The sequence below is a fragment of the Protopterus annectens genome, chromosome 3.part0 (genome assembly GCF_019279795.1).
Source record: "Protopterus annectens isolate FY-2018-M chromosome 3.part0, PAN1.0, whole genome shotgun sequence".
Lineage (NCBI taxonomy): Eukaryota > Metazoa > Chordata > Ceratodontiformes > Protopteridae > Protopterus > Protopterus annectens.
This window is the reverse complement of record NC_056731.1, coordinates 1534224595-1534248123: the sequence shown is the minus strand read 5'-3', so window position 1 is coordinate 1534248123 and position 23529 is coordinate 1534224595. Positions and strand designations below refer to the sequence as shown.

The 23529-nt window shown below is 39.2% G+C and overlaps 1 protein-coding gene across 3 annotated transcripts in view; it reads left to right on the top strand.

Moving 5' to 3' along the window:
• DLGAP1 (DLG associated protein 1) overlaps positions 1–23529 on the top strand; it is a 5750587-nt gene that overhangs the window by 4201669 nt on the left and 1525389 nt on the right. For all 3 annotated transcript variants that reach the window (XM_044065573.1, XM_044065572.1, XM_044065574.1), the window contains one exon: positions 13424–13508. The gene's annotated coding sequence lies outside the window, so the exon portion shown is untranslated. The remainder of the gene's footprint in view (positions 1–13423; positions 13509–23529) is intronic.

The following is a 23529-nucleotide window of genomic DNA, read 5'->3' as shown; positions in this document are numbered from 1 at the left end:
CTTAAAAATATCTAAACTAGTACTTGCTTTAATGTAATTTGTTAGTCTGTTCCAAGCATCAGCAACTCTTTCAGAAAACCAATTAGTACACTTCTCATTCCTATAGAATCTTCTACATAGGTTATCTGATGATTCTCTAGTACTTTTTGATAACCCCAACACTCCCAGAGGTAGTTGTCCCTAAATGCCCTATATACCTGAATAAGATCTCCTCTCAAATATCTGTAAGAGACACTGTACAAGTTCAGATATTTTAGTCTTTCATAATAACTTAGATTTTCACATCCATGGATGCCCTTAGTATATTTCCGCTGTACTCTTTCCAGTTTATTCATGCTTGTTTTCCTATAGGGTTTCCATATTGTTATTCTATACTCAAGTTTGGATCTAATGTAACTAACAAACAATGACTTCATTATGTTTGACTTCCTAGACTTTATAGATCTTTTTATACAACCTATAGTTCTATAACTATCATTAGCCAGTTGGTTGATATGATTAGAAAAACACATAGCTGAATCTACCCATATACCAAGGTCCTTAAATGAGTTGACAGTTTCAATCACTATGTGCTGTATTAAATATTCACCTTTCAGTTTATGTCTCCCAAATCTCATATGCTTAGTTTTTGATGTATTTTTCAACATATTATTCTCCTGTGCCAAAATAGTCAATTTAGTCAAATTATTTTGCAGACATGCCTTATCTATAACACTTGTAATCAGTTTACCCAATTTCAGGTCGTCAGCATATAGACTGTAGAACACCTCAGATGAAAAAGTAAGGTCTGAAAGATACAATCTAAACAAGTAAGGGCCTAGGACAGAGCCCTGTGGGACTCCTTGACTGTAACCAAGGATTTCACCTGTCCAATTGGTGTGTGATACTTGCCATGTCCTATTTGTAAGCCATGCAGCTATCCATCTTATCAACAGTACATAAATACCTTGTTGTACTAATTTATTGATCAGTGTTTTGTGCATGACTCTGTAAAATGCTGAAGTTAAATCTATATAAATCACATCACAGCACAATTTTTCATTCATAGCTGTTATTATATTGTTATAGAACATCATGTTACAGGTGGTAATAGATCTATTTTCAACATATACATGCTGATATATGGTTTCAAGTCCCAACCTATCCAGTTCTGACAATAACTTATCCAGTGTTACCTTCTCCATTATTTTTCCACAACATGAAAGTAGACTTAAGGGTCTATATGATTCTGGGTTTGTCCTACTCCCCTTTCCCTTAAAGACAGGTTTAATAAGTGCATGTCTCCAATCTTGAGGAATCTCCCCATATTTATATGACCTAGTGAATAATAGATGTAATGGCAGTGTAAGTTCTTGCTTAAGTGTTCTCAAATCATTGTTACTTATTCTGTCTCCTCCCTGCGCTTTGTTTGGATCCAGTTTGCACAGTTCTTTTCCAATATAATCTAATTTTATTCCAGTATCTGGGGTTACCTGGATGTCACTAGGACAACTTACCACCCCTTTTGTGGAGCCAAACCATAAGTAAAGGTTAAGCATTGTAGCCATGTTTCTTCTGCCTAGAGAAGTGTTAATATGTTTTGTCAGAAGTGGGACATGTTCATAAATATAAGAGACTGGTAGATTCCTCTGAGCTACTTGCAGAATGCAGTAACATAGCAATTAATTTCATTCTACCATTGCACAGAATTTAGTGAGCTCATGCAGGTTTATGAAAGTGATCCCAAGTAATGTCAATGTGCGAATATAATGCTGGGTTACACAATTAAGGCTAGAGACATAGCTGTGTGTAGGTCAGAAAGAAAAATGAGCTAAAAATAAAAAATAAAAGTCTTGGGCAGCGATATATAATGATCACCCTCTTAGAGGTGTGACAATAAGCCCAATAGGAATCTAATTTTATATAGAACATACTTTCAGTGAAAACTAAAAAGGCAGGCAAATGAACAGCAGCTGATTGTTTTCTTAAGCAGCCCCAAAGCAAGAATCAAGCAGTCGGAACATAAATTTCTTTCCAAAGTTTGAAACCTTAATGCTGTCCTGAAATAGCAATTGAGTGTCTTTTTTCAGATATGTCCTTAGATGAAGGTGGAATGTAACATGAATCTATGCCTTCAGTTTTGAGTACAATTCCTAGAAGGTTGGTTAAATGTGATATACCCTTGCTGTTTTGGAATGAAAGTGATTTGCAAATATCATAGTATGTTACTGACTCAAGGTTCAAGGCCATGACATAGTTTATATTCTGAATATACCTTCCTAAACATTCTTTTACATGTAATTAAGAAAAGGGCTCCTTGTCTGATACAGAATTTCCTAACTGTGAATGTAAGATTATCCCAAATTCTTGGAAAATTTGTCATGCGGTATCTCCTGAGGGAACTGTTTTTCCAAGTAGCAAATAGTGGCCACAGTCAAGGGATAAATGGCACAGATCTTCTGAAAAAAAATAGTGACTTTCAGATAAACACAGACATGTTGTTAAACATTTGTATGAGACAGAAGAATATCCTAGGTTTAAAAGTTTGACTTAGTTAAGGCCTCAATCTATATTCTCTGCTTTTCTTCTTGTAAAGTAAATGTGTATTCTTTCAAGTTCAGTAAAATCTTAAAGTGAACATAGACAAACTGCAGATTTAAAAGTGTAATTACAGTTCTGTTGAAAAGTATATAAATATTTATAGCCACTATATTGTTTGAGTTTCTTTCAGCCACTTAACAAGCAAATTAGGGAAAGAATAATCTTTCAAAGGTAGTTCTCGTATCAATAGTTTTAACGCATTGCTGAGCTCCAAAGCGCTTTATAAAAATGCCTTAGTGGGTGTCATCTCCTTTAATTTAAAAATAAATAATATAAGCACTAATCTTCTGGTTGCATTTGGAAAAAACAGTATGAGGATGGCAAATAATGTGACTACAGACGATAAACATGTTAAAACCTAAATCTGACAGCCAGCTGCAAATAAAATACATGTGCTTCTAACTGTATGGAATCAAAGCAATGCTAGTAAAGTGCAAGCAGTGTGGGGAAAACAGACATTTAACTTCATCATCTCACTTGCAAATGCAAAAAGTGAAACACTTTCTTAATTCTTACGAGTGGTTTGTCATGACTAAAAATCTCACTTTACTAATTCTTCAGTTGTACAGGATCAATATTGTCCCACTCAACAGCGTGCCCTTAGGCAATTAATACGCTTTACAAACAATGTGCCAGGCTGGTGAACTATTCTACCAAGTACAAAATAATATCATTTTGAACCTGCATTTTGCATATCTGGCAAGTTTGTAAGACAGAGAGAGGATTCACCATTTCCACTTCTGGAGAAAGACTTAATTTGACAAAAGGCAGCTTACTTCTGTTCATGGAGTTTGTTAGCATCCATCTGACCCATTTTTTTTTTGTTTCCCTCACTGTTTTCCTCGTATACGTGCAGTGTCTGTTTTAACAGATGTTTTTGACATCTATACTCTTAATAATTAGACTACATTAGTTTTGTTTGAGTAGAGTGATAAGCCCTGACTATGACCAAGATAATTTGGGTTCTACAAGCAGACCAAGTACTGCCCGAGTCAGTGAGGGGAGGGAGAAGAGTGACGGGGAAAATGCCAGCTTGCCTCTTTCAAGGGTGGAGGATGCAGAGTACATGTTTGAGACCCCTAGTGCATACTGAAAACCACTTGGAAGCATTCATTGTGGGGCACTGGATCTTCTGAGGCGGTATGTTACATATGGAAGCCAGCAACACACCTCATTAAGGCCCATTGCATGCCATTGGGCATGCACAGTAAGAATGATCATAGCTTCCGAACAAAACCGTTAGTTCCCCAAAAAGTAGCTAACATTGCCACCTCTGCCACTGGAGCAGGAAGGGCAAATGGGACATAGGTCTGGCGCCTCCAAGGGGAGTAAATGGGATAATGGAGCAGTATGGAAGAGGCATGATGGCTGCCAGGGAATCAGGAGCAAAAAGATAGGCAAAAAAATAAAAACTGCACAGACAAGACAGGTGCTTAAAAGCGTTGCACGTACAGCACTCCAGTCCTGTATAATGCATGTCATTTTTCATCGTGGGACAGTTGCACAAAGCTGCTTTATACTTGTCATGCTTTATTAGTTAAGTAGCTGCTGCATTCAGTCAGCAGGCTATCCCATCCATGAAGTAGCAAGTGCTTGTCAGACTAACCAAGAGTTCGGTTTGTAGGTAGATGAAGTACACAACGCTGCCCCTTTTTTCAGTAATATCTTGTTACAGTAATTAAACAATCAAGAAGATATTTACAGGGTAAACAGTTGCTTTAGTGATTTACAATTACTAGTTAAAGATAACATTTGGACCCCACTATGATTTCTGTGAAATGCAGACCTTAGTCTTAACAAATCGTAATTGCCTACAATTTATGAAATAGCACTTGTGCCACAACATTTTGCATTTTGCCTAAGATAGCTTTGAAATGGATATAAAAATGTAATCCCTCATCCTGTACTAATAACCTATCTAGCGCACTCCTAGGTCAGTGTACCACAAACAGAAATGAATAGCAGAAAGTGTAGGTCATGAAGTACACAGCTTAGGTAGGCTGAATTCACCCAGGTGCATCAGAGCATCAGTGCCTGTGAAAAATCCAATAGCAACGTGGGATGACTTCATTCGCAGGCTGCGTTATCACACATACCCAAGGGCACTGTGTACCCAGTCACTCACACCAAGGGCATCACACCATACCTCAAGCCATATTCCTGCACTGGTATTTGGCGCAAGACATGGGTGGGCTATGTGCTTTGAGTAAGGGTGGTGCACCATGTACCCAGGTACATATTTGCAGTGAAACAGAGGAAACAGCATGAATAGGCTGGGTACCAACAGCAAGAAAATCACATCAGGTAACAGGTACTGGGAGATATATCTGCATTATGGATATGGAGTGCATAGTTTGACCAAGCAGGGCATCCTTATTATAGCTGGAGCATAAGATGCATTAGCATACAGCTACAGTGATTTAGAGAGCACAGCATAAACAAACAAGATGAACACTTAAAAGGACTTTGTATCAGCTACTAAACCATACTACTGCAGTGGTATATGGTACACAGCAGCAGCAGACAGGATACCATATAACAGATGGATACTACAATCAGAATGATCTTCTGTGGCAATATAGTACACAGATTGGGTCAGTCAGGGTACACACAGCAGTTACGACATACTACGAAGCCAAGGCACATCCCTGCATTGGTATATGGTACACAGTAGCAGCAGAAAGGATGCCACATCACAGATGGGTACCACAACCACAACACTCTTTTCTGACAGTGTAATGCACAGATCAGGGGTATTCTGGGTAGACACAGTAGTTATGGCATACTAAAAGCCTTGGCACATTCCTGAAGTGGTATATGGTACATGGGAGCAGACAGGATTCCACATCATAGATGGGTACTATAATCACAACATTCTTCTGTGACAATATAGTGCACAGATGAGGGACACTCAGGGTATTACAGCAGTTAATCCATACGACAAGCCAGGGCACATTCCTGCAATGATATAGGGTGCACAGCAGCATACAGGATGCCACATCACAAATGGGTACCAGCACCACAACAGTCATCCATGGCAGTGTACTGCACAGATCAGAGACAGTCTGGATACACACCTATTATGACATACTACAAGCCAGGGCACATTCCTGCAGTGGTATAGGGTGATCAACATGAGCTGTCAGGGTGAACACATTGCAGATAAACCACCAGGCACCAGTACACATTCCTCTGAGAGTAGAGTGTGCACAGCAGGCGTAAGCTGGGTATCTATAGCAGTAAGGGAACAAAAAAATCCAGGGAACGCTCTTACAGTGGTGTAAGGTAAATAGAATGGATAATCTAGACACTCAAATGCATGATACAAAGTGTAAAGGCACACCCTTACAGTAGAATAGGCACTCAGAGTAGGGAAATCATTAAGTTATGAATAGTTCCCCTGTCTAATAAACTGACTCAGCAAACAATGCTGTCAGGCTCCTCAAATATAGTGTCCTCTCTAACAAAATAGAGGCTTCTGCCTGATACGGTGACAGAATAGGTTTGAGGGGGTAACCCAGGCTGTGTTATATTAAGTAAAGGGGAGCAGGGTGCTTGACACCCCCTTTACTTAAGACTGCTAAAATATTTTTCTCCAGTTGTCCATTGGTTTATCTTAGAGTTCTAGCAAGGGAATTTGGCATCCTTGGCAACACATCCACTTGCCCCTTCCCCCATCACCACCACCTTATGTAGTATATATATAAAGATACAGAACTTGTAAACAACCTTTAAAAAAGAGCAGTGTGACAGACAGTTTGCATACTCTCTGTAAGTAACCATGATAACATAGTAACAGTTTTATGAACTATTAACTTCCATTTATTTCCATTTATTTCTTTTCTTTTATTTTCTCTTAAGGCACGGGTTGTCACCCTGTTTGATGCACCCTTCCTATGGCCTTGGAAGTCAGGCCATGTTCTTCCCTTTGCAATATCCACTTCAGAATTCTTAACATCGGAGCGAGAAGAGGCTGGAGGTTCATATAAACCATAATATTATACTGAATCATGCAGAGTAGCCTGGGCACAGCACACTCCAAATTTTCTGGGTTACATTTTGAGAATATGGTAATTAATGTTTCATCTGCAATCTGGGGAAACAAATTCTTAAGTGATGGAGAAGCTTAATAGTCAACAGCTCGACAGACCACAGGTCAGCAGGTCTTGAGGTTTGCATTATTGCTAATGGCTTACATTAAGTACATTAAGCATATGTTCTTCCACTCCATAAAGGAGGCAATAACTCTGACATCTCAAATTTCCAGCCTACTGCCATACTCTCACCCATCTCAAAAATACTCGAAAAGTGCATTCAGACTCAGCTCCTTAATCACCTGATGACAAAATAACTGCTTTCCCCCACCCAGCATGGCTTTAAACCAGGACATAGCACTAACACTGCCCTTATCTCCTTCCTGGACACAATTAATAGAGCTTGAGACTCTGGATCCTTCATCTCCACACTCTTTCTTGATCTGTCAAAAGCATTTGACACTGCTTACCAAACTATCCAAACTGAGCATCTCTCCTCACACACTTCAATGGTTTACTGAGTATCTCACCAATAGGAAGCAGTCTACTTTTTGGCAGCAATGCTTCTCCCCTTTCATCAACACCAGTACTGGGGTACCCCAGGGGTCTATACTGGGTCCCCTTCTTTTCAGTATATTCATCAATGACTTCCACACCTCTCTCTCCCTCTGCTCTGTAATTCAGTCCGCTGATGATTCTACTATTATCTGCTGTTCTAAATCTGCATCTCTAGTGCAACAACATACCCAAGAAGCTTTCACCTCAACTGAATCCTGGATGTCACAGAACCATCTCTCCCTTAACCCTAATAAAACCAAACTCTTAATATTTACCCCCAAGTAAATGCAGCCCAGTCAATAGATCTGAACACTCTGTCCATTTTCAAAATAACACCATCACTGAAGTCATTCCCAAACTGCTAGGTGTCATCATTGATGACAACCTTACCTTTGACCTTCATATCCACAATAATATCAGAAAAAAAACATCAAAAACTAGGAGCCCTTTATAGGCACAACTACTTTCTTAATTCCCCTGCAAAAAAGGCTCTTGTCTCATCATTTCTGCTTCCAACTCTCTTATATGGCAGCCCCATCCTCACCAACATCCAGTCCTCTCTAAAAACTAAACTTAACTCATGTTACAATAAAATTGCCAAATTTGCAATAAATGCTAAATTCTCCACCCACCACTGCACCACACTGCAGCAATTAGACTGGCTTGAACTCCCTCATCATCTAATTACTTACAGCTTACTATTGCCCATAAACTTCTTTACCTGCCCGTAGCCTGCCCATCTCTCACTAGTATACTGACTGACCATCTACTATCCTAATCATTACCTCAGGTCAGAGAACAAAATGCTATTAAATATCAAAAAACATAAGCTCTCTGCTGGTCAAATGCTTTATTCTGTTACTGTTTCTAAACTATGGAATGACCTCCCCCCTCTACTCAGAGCCATGTCTAATGCCTCTACCTTTAAAAAATCCCTTAAACCTCTTCTCCCCTCACAGTGGTCATGTACTTGACCCTCTCACTAGCATTCTCCTCTTCTCTCTATAACCACTCAAATCTCCCTTTCTCTCAACCACCCCAACTCATTTTTTCACTCACTTTGAGCCTGCAGTACACCTACATTACCATACTGTTTTCCTTATTCTCTGCTATTTATCTTATTCAATATTTAATTTACCTTTATTTCATAGTTTCAGTCCATGACTGTGTGCTATTTCCTCACTGTTTGTCTCCAAGTTCACCCTCTGTTAATAATCTATTGTATGTAATCATAATGTTCATCTCCAATTTTATCTCTGTCGATAATTTAGTGTATGCAATCATAATGTTATTTTATTTGCTAATGTTGTATTATATATCCTGTATCATTGTAACATATTTCATGTCTGTATGTGTTAAATGTGGAGCTTTTCTCCCTGGGGCTCCACTGAAATTGGGTTCTTCTGGCCCAGTGGACTACCCCGGTAATCAAATGCAATAAATACCCCCTGGATCAGTCGGTAAACTCCCCTACCAAAGGTGAAAAAATATTGGACCTGGTCATCACCAACATGGGCGACAGGTGTTACACACCGGAGGTCAATCCGTTACTGGTTAGATCAGACCATAAACTAATCACTCTGGATGCCCACACCCCACCACCACCCCCAACTAAGGAAACCACAGTAAATAAACTTTTCTAAAGCAAACTTCACCTTACTTAAGACACAGGCGGTAAGTTTCACAGCCCCCACACTAAAGGATAATGCTGCCCAAGATGCAGAAACCTTTACAAATGCACTCTATGAGCACCTACAAGGATGCATGGACCGTGCCATCCCTAGCAAAATCAAGACTCACTCCTCTAAGAGAAGGAAACCAGTCTGGTGGATCCCTGCCATAAACAGGCTATACAATAGAAGGAAGAAACTAGTTCAGAAAAAAAAGCAAATCCTAAGAAGGAAAGACATCCCTGATCAGTATCAGTAAGAAACTAAGGTCCCTCATAAAATCATCCAAGGCTAACTTCGAAAGAAAAATAGCCAAGGATTGAAAAGATAACCACAAAGCCTTCTTTAGCTATGTTAAGAATCTAAGTGGCAACTCACAGATATGCACTGAACTAGTGCAAAATAGCACAAAATATACTGAACCTACTGCTATTGCCAACATTCTGGCAGATAGATTCAGTGCAAACTTCACCCCCTCTCACCCCCAAAAGAGCCCAGAATACCGGAAAAGTGTAGTGTCCCAGAAATCACAGATGCACAGATGAAAACAGCCCTTTCAAAAGCCAAAAACACAGTGTCATTGGGGCCAGATGGTGTCCTAGGCTGTGTCTTGCACAAACTACAGAATGAACTAACCCCCCCACCTAAACACACTGTTCAACCTCACCCTATCCACAGGCTACATGCCCATAGAATGGCCCACAGCAACAGTTATTCCACTTCACAAAGGAGGGGCCACAACTGACCCTGGTAACTATCACCCCATAAGTCTGACTAGCCTGGTCTGTAAGCCTTTGGAGCGCATCATCATGGAACTCATGGAACTCATTAACAAAGACATTGGGAACCTCCAAACACTTGACCTGACCCAGTTCGGCTTTGTTAAGGGCAGATCATGCCTACTAACCCTGGTTGACTTCTTCAAGACAGTCACCAAGGCCATAGATGAGGGAAAGGTGGTTCACACAGCCTACCTTGACCTCGCCAAGGCTTTCAACACCATTCCCCACTCAGGTATTACAGAAAAACTCACCAGCCTGAACATAAACCCCTACGTCACAAGATGGGTTGCCAACTGGCTTACAGACAGCACTCACAAGGTAAGAATAGCAGGCTCCAGGTCCAACTCTAAACCAGTCGCAAGTGGAGTCCTGCAAGGCACGGTTCTGGGACCCCTACTGTTCGGCATATACTTCTCATAAATACAGGCAAACACAGGAGGACTATGGCTAACCAAGTTCACCGATGACTGCAAACTGGGAGCCATAATTGACTCTCCGACTGACATGGACATCCTCCAAAAGGGCCTTACTGAGACGGACACCTGGTGCCAAAGTCAGGGCCTCAAGCTAAATGCCAAAAAATGCATAGTCATCCCATTTGGGAAAAACAAAACACCCACGAATTACCACATAGGTGGCAGCCCCCTTAATACAGAAATGGTAATAAGAGATCTGGGGACCCAGGTAGATAGCAATCACTCCTTTGACAATCATATTGCCAAAGTAGTTAGGAAATCCTTCTATGTGGCCCATCTAATTACTAAAGGGTTCGCATCTAGAAATAAAGAGGTTACAGTGGCCCTCTACTCTTCACTCATCAGACCCATTATGGAGTACAATGTCCCATTTGGGATGTACCTCACAAGACACTTACAACAGCTGGAAAGACCACAAAAGTAACTCACCAAGAGGATGACTGGCATCAAACATATGTCCTATGCAGCCCAACTGAAAAAACTCCAGCTGTACTCAGTGGCATATCATTTACTCAGAGGAGATCTCTGCCTGACTTACAAAGCCATGTCCAACTCAGAACTGATGGACATGCTCCACCTAAAGAAATCCAAGTCACTGCGAGCCACGCACTCTAGTGAGCTAAACCTCGCCACAGCAATAAATAGAACATGCTGGAGGGATAGATTCCTGTCACAGAGACACCCCATGCTTTGGAACAAAATTCCAAACTACATTAGGCAGAGCCCCTCACTAACACTCTTCAAGAGAAACCTTGACAAGTGGATGGGTAACAGAAAATACACCCCTGGGATCACTTCATTGGCTCTGCATGACAGGGGATCAGTTAACTAATCAATGGGGCGGCGAAACCGACACACTCTGGCTAGGCTTATAAATGCCCACGGGCAGATAGCCTAGTACCTACCTATGAACCTAAATAAAAATAAATAAAATAAGTATGAGACATCTTTTCATTATCTGTATTAAACTCTCTTGTGGATCAAGAACTCACACTAACCTTAGAAAAGAAAAGAAAAACAGCACTTAATTAATGCCATATTGTGCTATCGCAGGACTTCCCATGCAGCTCACCAGTACTTACAATACTAACTCATCAGCTATATTTTCTAACAGACTGCTGCCCAGCCCTGTGCATACACACATACACACACACACACACACACACACACACACACACACACACACACACACACACACACACACGCGCGCACACACACACACACACACACACACACACACACACACACACACACACACACACACACACACACACACACACACACACACACACACACGCACATTCACACACACACACACACACACACACACACACACACACACACACACACACACACACGCACCACACACGCACATTCACACACACACACACACACACACACACACACACACACACACACACACACACACACACACGCGCGCGCGCACGCACCACACACGCACATTCACACACATACATATACACAGTTTCCTGGGGAGTTTTCAATGAAATGAATGCATTCACACTGCACCAGACAATGGCAGGTTATCCTGGTACGTCCCTGTTTCTGAATCTCATGTTCATCTTAGTTCTAACTCTCACCAGATGTACATTAAACAGAGTCAGCCTTTGACAGCTTCTGTTGTTGGTGATTCCTAGATATTGTCAAAGTCAAACATTCTTTAATGTTCTCATGTAAGACATTAAGGACGTCTTGTTTACCAGGAATCTTTGGCATTGCTGAACCAACTGATTTCTATAACTGAGCACCCCAATTTTGCCCCAAAGCCTAGCCATACTTCCCAAAGGCATCTGACATGTTTGTTATTTTAATGGGTATATGTAGATTTTGGCATGGGTTGTCAAGCATTTATAGGCTGCCTCTGTCAGTTAAAGATGTGGATACCAGACCGGGAACAAATTTCCATCCACTGATCCAAGTTAAGCTTAAATTGGGTTACAGAAGAACTCTGTTTCACTTAAATGGGAAGCCTGCTCCATAGAAGAGCTACTTTCTTAGACACATAAGTAGTCCTTCAATATATCCTGTTTATGTTGTAGATGAGGTTTAGTTCCCTAGACTGGGTAATTCTGATGCTATTGGTTTTGTGGATGTGCTACAGGTCCATCAAAGCAGGAGCAGAGGATGGCTTGTAGGCCAAGTATAGCTAGACTCTCAACGATTTGTAGAAGACTGAGTGCAGAGATATGGCTTTGAGGCAGCCACGTAGGATGTGTTGTTTAGGCCATGTATTCTTTTTGTGTGGAACCTCTGTGGATGTTCCAGTTGTGCATATGCATGTTGAGGTAGATACCAAAGCGGTGTTGTACTCAATGACTGGTACGATAAGGGCCATGTACAACTGGACAATGACATAATTGAATCTAGATGCCATACTCTTTTTTATATGTTGTGTAATATAGAATGATTTCCAGACCAATATATTATCAATGAGGTAGTTTCCAAGGATAACCATCTTCCAAAATTGTACTATTATGCATTTCATTTTATTGAGTTTTAGACTGTGGCTCTGCCACTAGTTTCTAGTCTATGTAAGGCCTTCTTGGAAGGTATTTGTGTCATTGGGGGATTTTGTGACTGCTCTGAGTTTGCAGTCATCTGCAAACTTGGTCATCCAAAGGCCCTTGGCATTGGCTTTGACTTCAGAAAAGCAATTGCCAAAAAGGAACAGTCCCAACACTGGGCCTTGAGGGACTCTGCTAGTGACTGTCCTCTTTGTGGAGGTAGGCTCCTCTGTCCTAACTTCTTGGGTCCTATATGTGAGCTGTCTGTCTGCCCAGAATTTGACATTGTGGTTTATACCTAATTTCGTGACTTTATGTACAATGCCTGAGTGCCATATGCAGCTTTTTTGATATGTAAATGAGAAGCATAAACAACTTCCTTCATGAATTGGTCAATTGTATATTATGTATCTGACTCACCAGGTACATTGCTCATCATAATCGGGGCTTTCCTCTTGTAGAAGAGCCTCGTTAGATACATATGGTTATAAAGTTCATTATCAATGCTTCTGAATCTAGAATAGCTAAAGACGGTGAAATTCCATCCAATACGCATCTGCACAATGCAAAAATACATTCCACGAGTCAGATCCAGTTACCTTTTCTCTTGATGACTAGAATTTGGCAGAGCTGTATAGAATTAGTAGTAATTTACAAACTGCGTTAATAGAAAGGCAAAAAGCAAGGAAGACTGTTTTGCTAACGTTCTGTGCATACGCAGCATTTTTTTTATTCTCGTGCCTCATTTTATGTTTTAGCGTGTACTGTAAGTAAAACCTGTCTTACATGTGATCCTAGGTCCTAACCTGTACCTGAGACATCAGCCATAGAAACTAATGGGGAAGATGCAAGGTCATTCAGCAAATACCTGATTTCTCAAAAGGTAAGAATATTATCTTTCTCTGTTTAGTCACAAACGGAGTTGGTGATCCAAAAGAAATGGCTTTAAACATTGATGCCATAGTGTACAGTTTTATGGGGAACAGTGGGGGTAGGTACATGCCTCCAAATAACTATAAATAAACCACATTTATCCAACAGCTTCTTAATTAAATGAATCTTCTCCTGTGCTGTTCCTCAGATTCCCTTTCTCACTAATTTACATAACACATTCCAAGGCTGCAATGATTTCTAAAATAAATATGTTAGTTTTGGAAGTGTTTCGTAAATCACCTTCTGTTGAAATTGATTGAGCAAACATTATTAGGTGGGCTCCATTTCAGCATTTCATAACACTAGCGGCAAAGGACTGGTCATAATGTGATGACAATCCATATCAGGATGTACATTTATTTATTTAACATGTGTTAACCAGGAAAGTCTTGACTTGGAATGAAGCCAATTTTCAGCAGAGGCCCGGGGAGAAATGCTCTAGATGTATGTCTTTGTAACGTGGGAGGAAACCAGAGCACCCGGAGGAAACCCACACAAACACAGGGAGGACATGCAGACTCCACACAGAAGGCACCCCAGCCGAGAATCGAACCAAAGAACCTCTTGCTGTGAGACAACAATGCTACCTCTGCATCACTGCGCCATCCAGAAACAATGTACATGCATATATACTTTAAGAGGACAAATGGGTAAATGGCAGGGGTCTCTTACAACACAAAAAAATCAGGCCATTGTTTCTTTTTGGGTATACTGTATGTCATCTGATACAAACTTCTGTGTGAAAAGTAAGCTTTTACTTCATGGTATTTCAGAACAGTCCAGATGAATCAGGTCAGTATGGGCTCTGAAAACAAATGGACAATAACATGTTGCAACAGTACTTTTATAAATAAAAAGAAGCTGCTCATGTACTCTGAGTCAGTGGCTAGCTTATCCTAAATGTAAGCAGTGGTGTCTACATTCTCACTCACTAACTACATTACTGTATTTACTCAAACTGTGGTGCAAGCACTTTTCAATAAGCAGGGAAGCAATTGTTCATTTCAAATGTTGTAGTATTCCATAAATCCCAAGTAAGTTGCAGACAGATGAAAAGGGTCAGTAATATCCAATTTAGGGATGTCAGAAAATGAGAAGGATATCTTATGCCAAAATATATTTCAGTGCAGCTATAGCAGGCATCTAATCTTTTATAAAATTGTTTTTTCTTTTGTGCAGTTATTGATTGTCTGCATGACTTTCTGATTTCTGTTAAGAAGAATATGACATTAGTGACCCATTTTGAAGCACTAAGCAGCAGTTAAATTCAAGGTATGCATCAAGGTCATGCCAAATGACATAAGCTTACAGACACATTGTGTCTGTCAGAGCAACACTGAGCTGCTAAAAGTATATCATTGAGCAATAAAATATATTTCTTTTGTGTTCTTTACTTGAATAATCTAAGAATGAATGGCAAAAGACTCCACAGGAAAAGTCTGGAGTGTTATCAGTGCTGAGCTTTGCTGATCTGAGTAAAATCAGTATTTATTTCATAATAGGGTAGGGTTGGTAGGCTGAAAAAATGACAGCCTTCATACATGACCCATGAGGTGCAAAACATGCATTTAAATTAACAATAGTACAAAGTGCAAAGTAGATTACCTATGTTGTGCAAGTGAAAGCACTGCAGCAGTAAAGTGCACAGGCATGCTATGCCAGCCTTGCAGGCCATACATAGAATGATTTCCTCTTAATGAGTGTATGGGTGAGGATGTTATGTGAAGGTGGGGAGGTAGAGGCATAGCCTAGTGACCTGAGAGATCAAACTAGCACTGGACAGAGGCTGTGACTCAAGAATTTGTAAATCAGTGTTCAGAACATGAGGTGTTTACAAAGATGAACAGACAGCTTTTGTTAAAGTGAAGTTGCAATGCTCTTATCATTTTCTGTGCAGAATGAATAGATCTTATTTAGACATGTTTGAAGTTAGCCATTTTAGGTGGTATACACGGCTGTGAATAGGGAAAAGCCAGTTCATAACAAGGAATAAAGACAGCCTTCCCTAGGTGTCCTAACTTTGGGTCAGAGATATGGGATATAACAAATGTATCCTTGAGAGCAATGTAGATTTTGCTTTTCATGTGATCTGTATTCATTAAAATTAACAGGCTAGTGTTAAGACACAACATAAGATATTTGAATAATATCATAGCAGCTGCATTCTTCAAGTTAAAGGAATTTACTTTCTACCTAAAAAAAGATCCAAACACATTTCAAAAGGACTACAAAAAGTGTTCATAACAGCTGAAAAAGCATCAAGCTATCTATGCACAAAACATCATTTTATTCTCACGATCAAATAAAGGAGAGTTGATAAAGAGGGAGAATGCAAGAAGTCTAAGACAATTTTATGGGGGATAATGTGGGTGCACTTTCTTATGATCTGGACACCAGAAGGTTTCTTTGGAGTTGTTAATTATCTATATTGATAACAAAAAAAGAAAATTGCAATACTGAAAAAATATTTTTTTTTGTTAGAATAAAGAGAAGTCACAGTGGGGAGGATATTTGCAAGGTAAAATGTTTAAAATATATATTCCCTTCCAGTTAAAAGGTAAGATTACTTAAGTGGTACCATCTTCAGTTTAAGAAATTCGCCTGCTTCCAGTAAGGTTTCTGTTACATATTAACCATGCTCTAGCAAACAAAAAAAAAAAGGAGCAATTTCATGTATGTGCACAAAACACAATGCTTTATCAGAATAGGTTCGTTTATAAAGTGTGCATGAAAATAAAAAAAATATTTTATACATAAATTTCATTTAGTCTGTGGTTCCTAAGGAAGACAACTGGATAGTATTACTAGTCACATGCATGTCTGGCATCACACTGAGGCATTATGGGACCTGTACCCCAGCTGTGAAACACAGTACCTCAGTGAGTACTGAGTACTGCAGTAAAATTTAAAGACAGCTTTTTTTTTTACTAGAGACTACTGCCTTCTCATGATATGAATATAGTAACAGGTTATCAGTAACCAACCCATCCATTTGCTATTTTTTTTTTATTTTCAATACTCCATGTCTTATATTGTTTCTTATTATTTTAATATCTTATGTTATTTTCCCCTCCCTTTTCTCAAATTGCAGTTACAATCTTCCACCATAATAATTAACATATTTAATATGACAAAGCTTCTAAAGTTCCTCAAACATCTTTTTCCTTGTTATTAAATTGGTTTATGCATAATCTACAATTATCTTTACACATCTTTCCCTTTTCTTTATCTCACATACCACTAGTCGTCTATGTAGTACTACCGTCACATCTATTATCTTTATCTCTTCCCTTACAAAAATATTTCTGAAAACATATCACTGCCCACTGTCCATATAATCTTTTTACCCCATATTGCCTCAATTCTTCTCCTTTTTTCCTTCAGACATCTCGTATCTAACAAACATATAACCTTCATACTTCTTGTTTTACTCAGTTCTATCACTACCATACCTCTGATATCATCTTGAATGCTGTCTTCATTTAGTGCTAATTTTCCTAAGTCACCCCTTTCCTTTTTCCTTTTATTCCCATTTTTTTCTTCTCCACGCACTCCTCCAATTGCTTTATTATAATTGTATTCTTGTTCTGTCTCAAATTCTCCCTCATCCCCTTCTTCCCTTCCTGTTTCTGTTTTGCACTGTAATACTGTCTGTTTGCAAATCATTTCCTATCTCATTCCTGTCAATATTCTCCATACTAGGTACGTTTTCTTAATTATCTCCCCTTTGCACTTTATCTACCAATGTCTTCACTCAGGTTGTGTTTCTTCTAAACAATTCTCTTCTTCTAGCCTTTCCTTTTCTAGTAAAGGACAGCCTGACCAAAAAGTTCCACATTCATTGCATTTTCGACATTTAACCTGCAATTGTATGTGTTGTGCCCCATTTCTCAGCATTTTTTTCATTACAGTCTTGCACCAAGTGCTTCTCATCCCCACAAAAACACGCTTTAGGTTAACCCAATATCTCATTGTTCCCTGATTCCCTTTCACAGTTATAACACTTGCAATATTCTACATTTTCCCTCATGCACATCCAGTGGCATCCATCCCCCACCCCTTTGTCCAAACATTTCTTTCATCATATTTTTTTACGTTTATTACAAGTAGACAGAATCTGCTTGTGATATTTCTGTATTCAGCAGTTCTCCACTCTCCTGTACTACAAGTAGACAGAATCTGCTTGTGATATTTCTGTATTCACAGTTCTCCACTCTCCTGTACAAGTAGACAGAATCTGCTTGTGATATTTCTGTATTCAGCAGTTCTCCACTCTCCTGTACTACAAGTAGACAGAATCTGCTTGTGATATTTCTGAATTCACAGTTCTCCACTCTCCTGTACAAGTAGACAGAATCTGCTTGTCATATTTCTGTATTCAGCAGTTCTCCACTCTCCTGTACTACAAGTAGACAGAATCTGCTTGTGATATTTCTGAATTCACAGTTCTCCACTCTCCTGTACTACAAGTAGACAGAATCTGCTTGTGATATTTCTGTATTCAGCAGTTCTCCACTCTCCTCATTTCATATTTCCATTTCCACCTTTGAATCCTCCAAGTACCAGTGACAGCCATGTGGTGTCACTTAAGTGCTCAGAAAGAGTAATGACAGATCCCCAATGTCCTGGCTAAATGACCCTAACCAGTATACCACCTACTCCCCTGAAAAGAGGTCACTGGCTGGTTGGACTAAGCTGGCCAAAAATGAGTAAATAAAATAAAACAAGTTATGATGGCATATCTGTGCACATTTGTGGTCTTTAGTTTTCCATAGTTTAATGGTAATTGTTCAGACATCAAGGGGTCAATCCAAACACAGAAAAGAATGTGTTCCTTGTGTCTTTACAAAGATGGGGGAGAGCACACAAAGTAAATTAAATAAAAAAATAAAAATGTTTCAATATACAGTTCCCCAGTACATATAACACTGCTGATGGAATAAATCTACTTCTTATTCCTCACATTCACTCACCGACCAGCCTATTTAAATAATAGGAACCCGCTGACTGCTCAGTACAAAACACAGTAAAAAATGTGTTCCCTGCATCTTTACAAAGATAAGGGAGATCACACAAAGTAAATTAGGTAAAAAAGAAAACTGTTTCAATACACAGTCTCCCAGCACATACAACACTGGTGATGGAATAAATCTATTTCTCATTACTTCAGTAAATACTGAAGGTGAAGTTTTAAATGCACAATATAATATGATGGTTAGTGATTTTGATGTTAGGAGTTATAATAAGCATAATTTATTAAATCAAAAAGATGATACCATAGCTTCACATTACAATCTGAGTAAGTCTGTATTTAAATATGAGATCCAAAATAGGACCAGGCAGAATACTAGTAAACATCTCAAGATAATGATAGTTTATAATCAACAGACCAGCTCGGTTGCTAACATAGTAAAGAGACATCTTGGACAATATATTAAGGCAGTATATATCTTAGCTTCCATATTTTCATTATAAATGCTCATAGTATCTGAAGCGCAATAATTACGTTACAAGGAACAAAAAAGATATAAGTAAATTAGACATAGCCAGTTTTGTGGATACTAAATGTATGATCTGTAAAATCATATACAAAACTAAGACCTGTAGACATCCTGAAACACATAAGACACTCTATTTAAGAGAATTTGTGGACTGCAAATCAAATAACTTGGTATATATTGCAGCATGTAAGTTGCTCATGTACTTTTATAAAGAAAACAGATAGGAAATTAAATTATTTTAGATATAAGACGTAGTAACATTACAAATGCTTTATTTAAGCATATTCAAGAAATGGATGATGAATACAACTTTAATTTTGCAGTACTTCAGATTATTAATGAGAGGTTGGGGATGACTTGATTACAGCAACTTAAAATGCTGAATATAAATGGATCAGTTTGTTCCATGGCAATCACTTTCCTGGGTTATATGGTTGTATCAGAATTAACCTTGTGTTAAAAGGCTAAGCAGCATCGGGCATGATATAATTATTTAGATTTATTAGTAACTAATTAGTTAAATGAGTTCAGTAAACATAAGATATATTAATGTATGTTCTGTTTTTACAACTGAAAATGCATTTTATAGGAAAATGCATGTGATTCTTTTATATTTATTAAATGTCTATGTGGCTCCAAAGCCAGTCATTTTTACTTTTATTGTTCCTATGACTCTAGATTAAAGAAACCAAAGTGTAACATTCTTAGACTTGCTAGACAGTGTAGTAAAATTATATCTGGGATCACCTGCTAATTACATTCTTAATAGCTACAGGCCATGACTTATTATTCTGAGAAAGTTACTGTAATATTTCATTTCATTACAGGACTACATTCTTATGAAAAAATAATACTTTGCTGGTAGAGAGGTAGATAACGGACATATGTCTTCCACACATCTTCTCCTTTTTAATAGTGTCAAGTCTCCCGACAGCTAAATATTATGCTCATATTTTTTACCGCCAGGAAACCTAGAGCCACCACTGGTCAAATGTCTTATTTGTCAGGGAAAATATTTGTGTTTTTAATAATTAGAAAGGTTTAAGAAAATGTATCCGAATCATATCTTTCAACAAACAGGAATAAGTCCAAAAATATTGAGAAACTAATGCCTAAAATCAGGGATCTATTTGTTTAATATTGTTTTTATTTACTTAATAAGTTAAAAGAATAAAACATCTGTCCAGTTTCCCACCTCCACTGCCAGGTCTACCAGCTTTTCCTTTTCCTCTGTATTTCTTCAAATACAAGCTGGGGCCAGCATGAAACCTAAGGGCATCCTGGGGTCTAGGATTCACCTTCAGCCATTGGGTTATTATTTTATGGCCTACTCACTACTCCCCCTCCCTTTGTAGTGCCATGGTTTCATCTTGGAAGAGGGCATGCAGTGGGGACACGTAGCAGATTTCCATGACTCCACAGCAGCTCATCCAAGTCAAATTCCCTCTCCCCTCCTTAGTCCATGCACCTTCACCCCAACATCCTCATCCTTTACTAGGAATCATTGTAGGTAACACTCGCATAACTGTCCCCAAGACACCCATCCTTCTATGCTGACACTTCCAACAATTAAACATGAGTCATCTGGGCTGTAGTAAGGGCTTTATTCCTCTACACCAGTGGCGGCTCGTCCTATTGGACTGCAGGACTGCAGCCGCCCCAGCTGAAAACCAAAAATAAAAATAATCCTCCCAAAATTCACACATGCGTGAGTAGAAACTTGAATTCAGACTGCTCTTTTACCACTCCGACTCCAGAAGAAGACAGCAGTGTTATTACAGAAATTCTTATTGTCAAACTTCAAATCAACAAAACCAAATGCATAAACATTGTCTGCATCTACATTCACCCAGGTAATAATACAAACATCTTAGAGGGCATTCTCTGCTGATTATCCAGTACCTACCCCAAAGAAACCATTGTACTTGGTGATTTCAACACTGATTAGAGCACCTGTTCCTCAGAATCCCCTACAACTCATGTAAACCTATACAGGTTAACACAGATCATAACCTCCCCCACCAGGATAGGCAAACCCAATAACAAAAAGAGTATCCTAGACTGGAAACGTATCAATAGCCAACCACATATGTACAAGTCTGGGACCCTCCCAGATGACCTAAGTGATCACTTTCTTACCTATGTGATCAAGGACAAGTTAGATAACTCCCACCAACCCAACTATACGACTATCAGAAACAATAAGAACTTCAACCTCACCAACTTCCAAAATGAACTCAAGGCATGCAATTAGTCCATCCTAAAGCACCTATCACTGGACAATGCAGTAGCTTACTTTAATACCAAATTCCTTGCTATCCTTGATTCTCACACACCTGCTCACTCCATTAGAACCAAAAATAAAACTGCATCATGGCTTTCAAAAGGCACCAAATCTAAAATCCTTCTTAGAAATAAAGCATGTGACACTTGGCGTGCCAAAAAAGCCCCACTAGATCACCTTAGATATAAACAGCTTAGGAACAACACAAAAAAATCTACTATACTAGACAAAAAAAAACTACTACTGCCACCTTCAACAGATACATCAAAACAAACCCCACAAGTCTTGGGCAGGAATTAATAAACTTCTTCATTCCAGTCAAACCACCACCCCTACCTCCTCAGCCTCTAACCACAAATCTCCAGAGGATACTGCAAATTCTTTCAATAGTTTCTTCACAGAGACTATTCAGTCCCTAGCTAATCAACTAACTTCTAACAGCTCTAACTCAGATGTTGCTATGTCCATTACCCAACTTTCCTTTAGCTTTCATCCTGTTTCCACTTCGCTTATCCGAGCCCTACTCAAGAAACTGGAACCAACCACTCTAGCTGCTGACCTCTTCCCTGTGGAGTATCTGCAAAAAGCTACAGATGCCATAGACTACCCCATCTCCATCTTAATTATTAGAACTATATCTGAAGCCACCATTCCATCCATCTGGCAAATATCTCACATTATTCCACTTCATAAAGGAGGTAGCTCCATTGAACTGTCAAGCTTCAGACCCATAGCTATTCTGTCCCCACTAGCAAAAATTATGGAGAAATGTGTCCATAAACAACTTCTGCACTACCTTATTCCAAACAAGCTGTTGACTTATTCTCAGCACAGCTTTAGACCATACCATAGCACCACCTCAGCCCTCCTGTCTTTCTCAAATACCATAAACCACAACTGAAATAGCAACAATCTATCCTCAGCCCTCTTTATAGATCTCACCAAAGCCTTTGATATGGTTAACCACAAACTACTCATCAATTCTCTGAAGGAAATCTCCTTAAATAGCCATGCCATCCATTGGTTTCAGTCTTACCTGTGTGATAGAGAACAGGCTGTCCTATGGCAAGACACACTGCAACCCAGCTGCCCATCACCCTAGGTGTCCCTCAGGGCTCTATACTTGGACCCTTTCTTTTTTCCATCTTTATTAATGACCTTCGCACTGTCATCCCAAATGCAACCTGCATTCAATATGCGGATGACACCACTTTGATTTGTTCAGCTTCCTCCCCGGCTAAACTATTGACATTAACCCAGAATACATTCAACACAGTCAAAACTGGCTATCTAATTGTCTGCTGATCTTAAACCCTAACAAAACAAAACTGCTTCTTTTCTCTCCCACTTGTAAGTCCACCTCACTCTCCTTTAACATAACATCTAATAATGGCACCATTATTTCGCCAGATGCCCATACCAAACTCTTAGGCGTTACAGTAGACAACAACCCCAAATTTGATATGCATGTGAATCAAACTATTAAAACCATCAATAAGAAACTTGGATCCCTTTACAAGATTAAACCATTCCTTACTCCATCTGGTAGGACTGCTATTGCCCATTCCCCGCTACTCTCCACTCTCCGCTATGCCTCCCCCTTTACTTGCCAACTTGAACAAATCCTCTCTTAACAAACTTTCTAGCTCTTATAACGACATTGCTAGATTTGCAACTGGCATGGCATACAGGATACACCACTGCTATAACCATAATATTCTAGGGTGGCTAGAATTGCCTAGCCTACTCCAGTACAACCAGCTTATTGTGGCTCATAATGTTCTCAACCATCCGGAAAGTATGCCTGCACTTAATAATATCATCTGCCCATATAGTAACCTGAGGCCACTTCGCTCATCCAATAGACTGCTGGTTCAAACATTCAAAGCCAATAACTCCGCTGGGGACTCCCTGTTTGCCAACTCTGTTGGCAAAACTTGGAACTCTTTAAAAGCAGATCTTACTCTAGAATCCTTTCTAACTCTATTTAAAAAAGTCGTACGCTATACTTTAAAACTCACTGGTTATGTCCCTGTTCTAATCCTGATTAGCTCTTTCTCTATAACTTGCGTACTATGACATACATTGTTTCAGTCTATTTACTCAAATGTGATATTAAAAATGTGAGAGACTGCATAACTTACTTGTTCTATCAATGTATATAATATGATTGTTAAATGCAATTA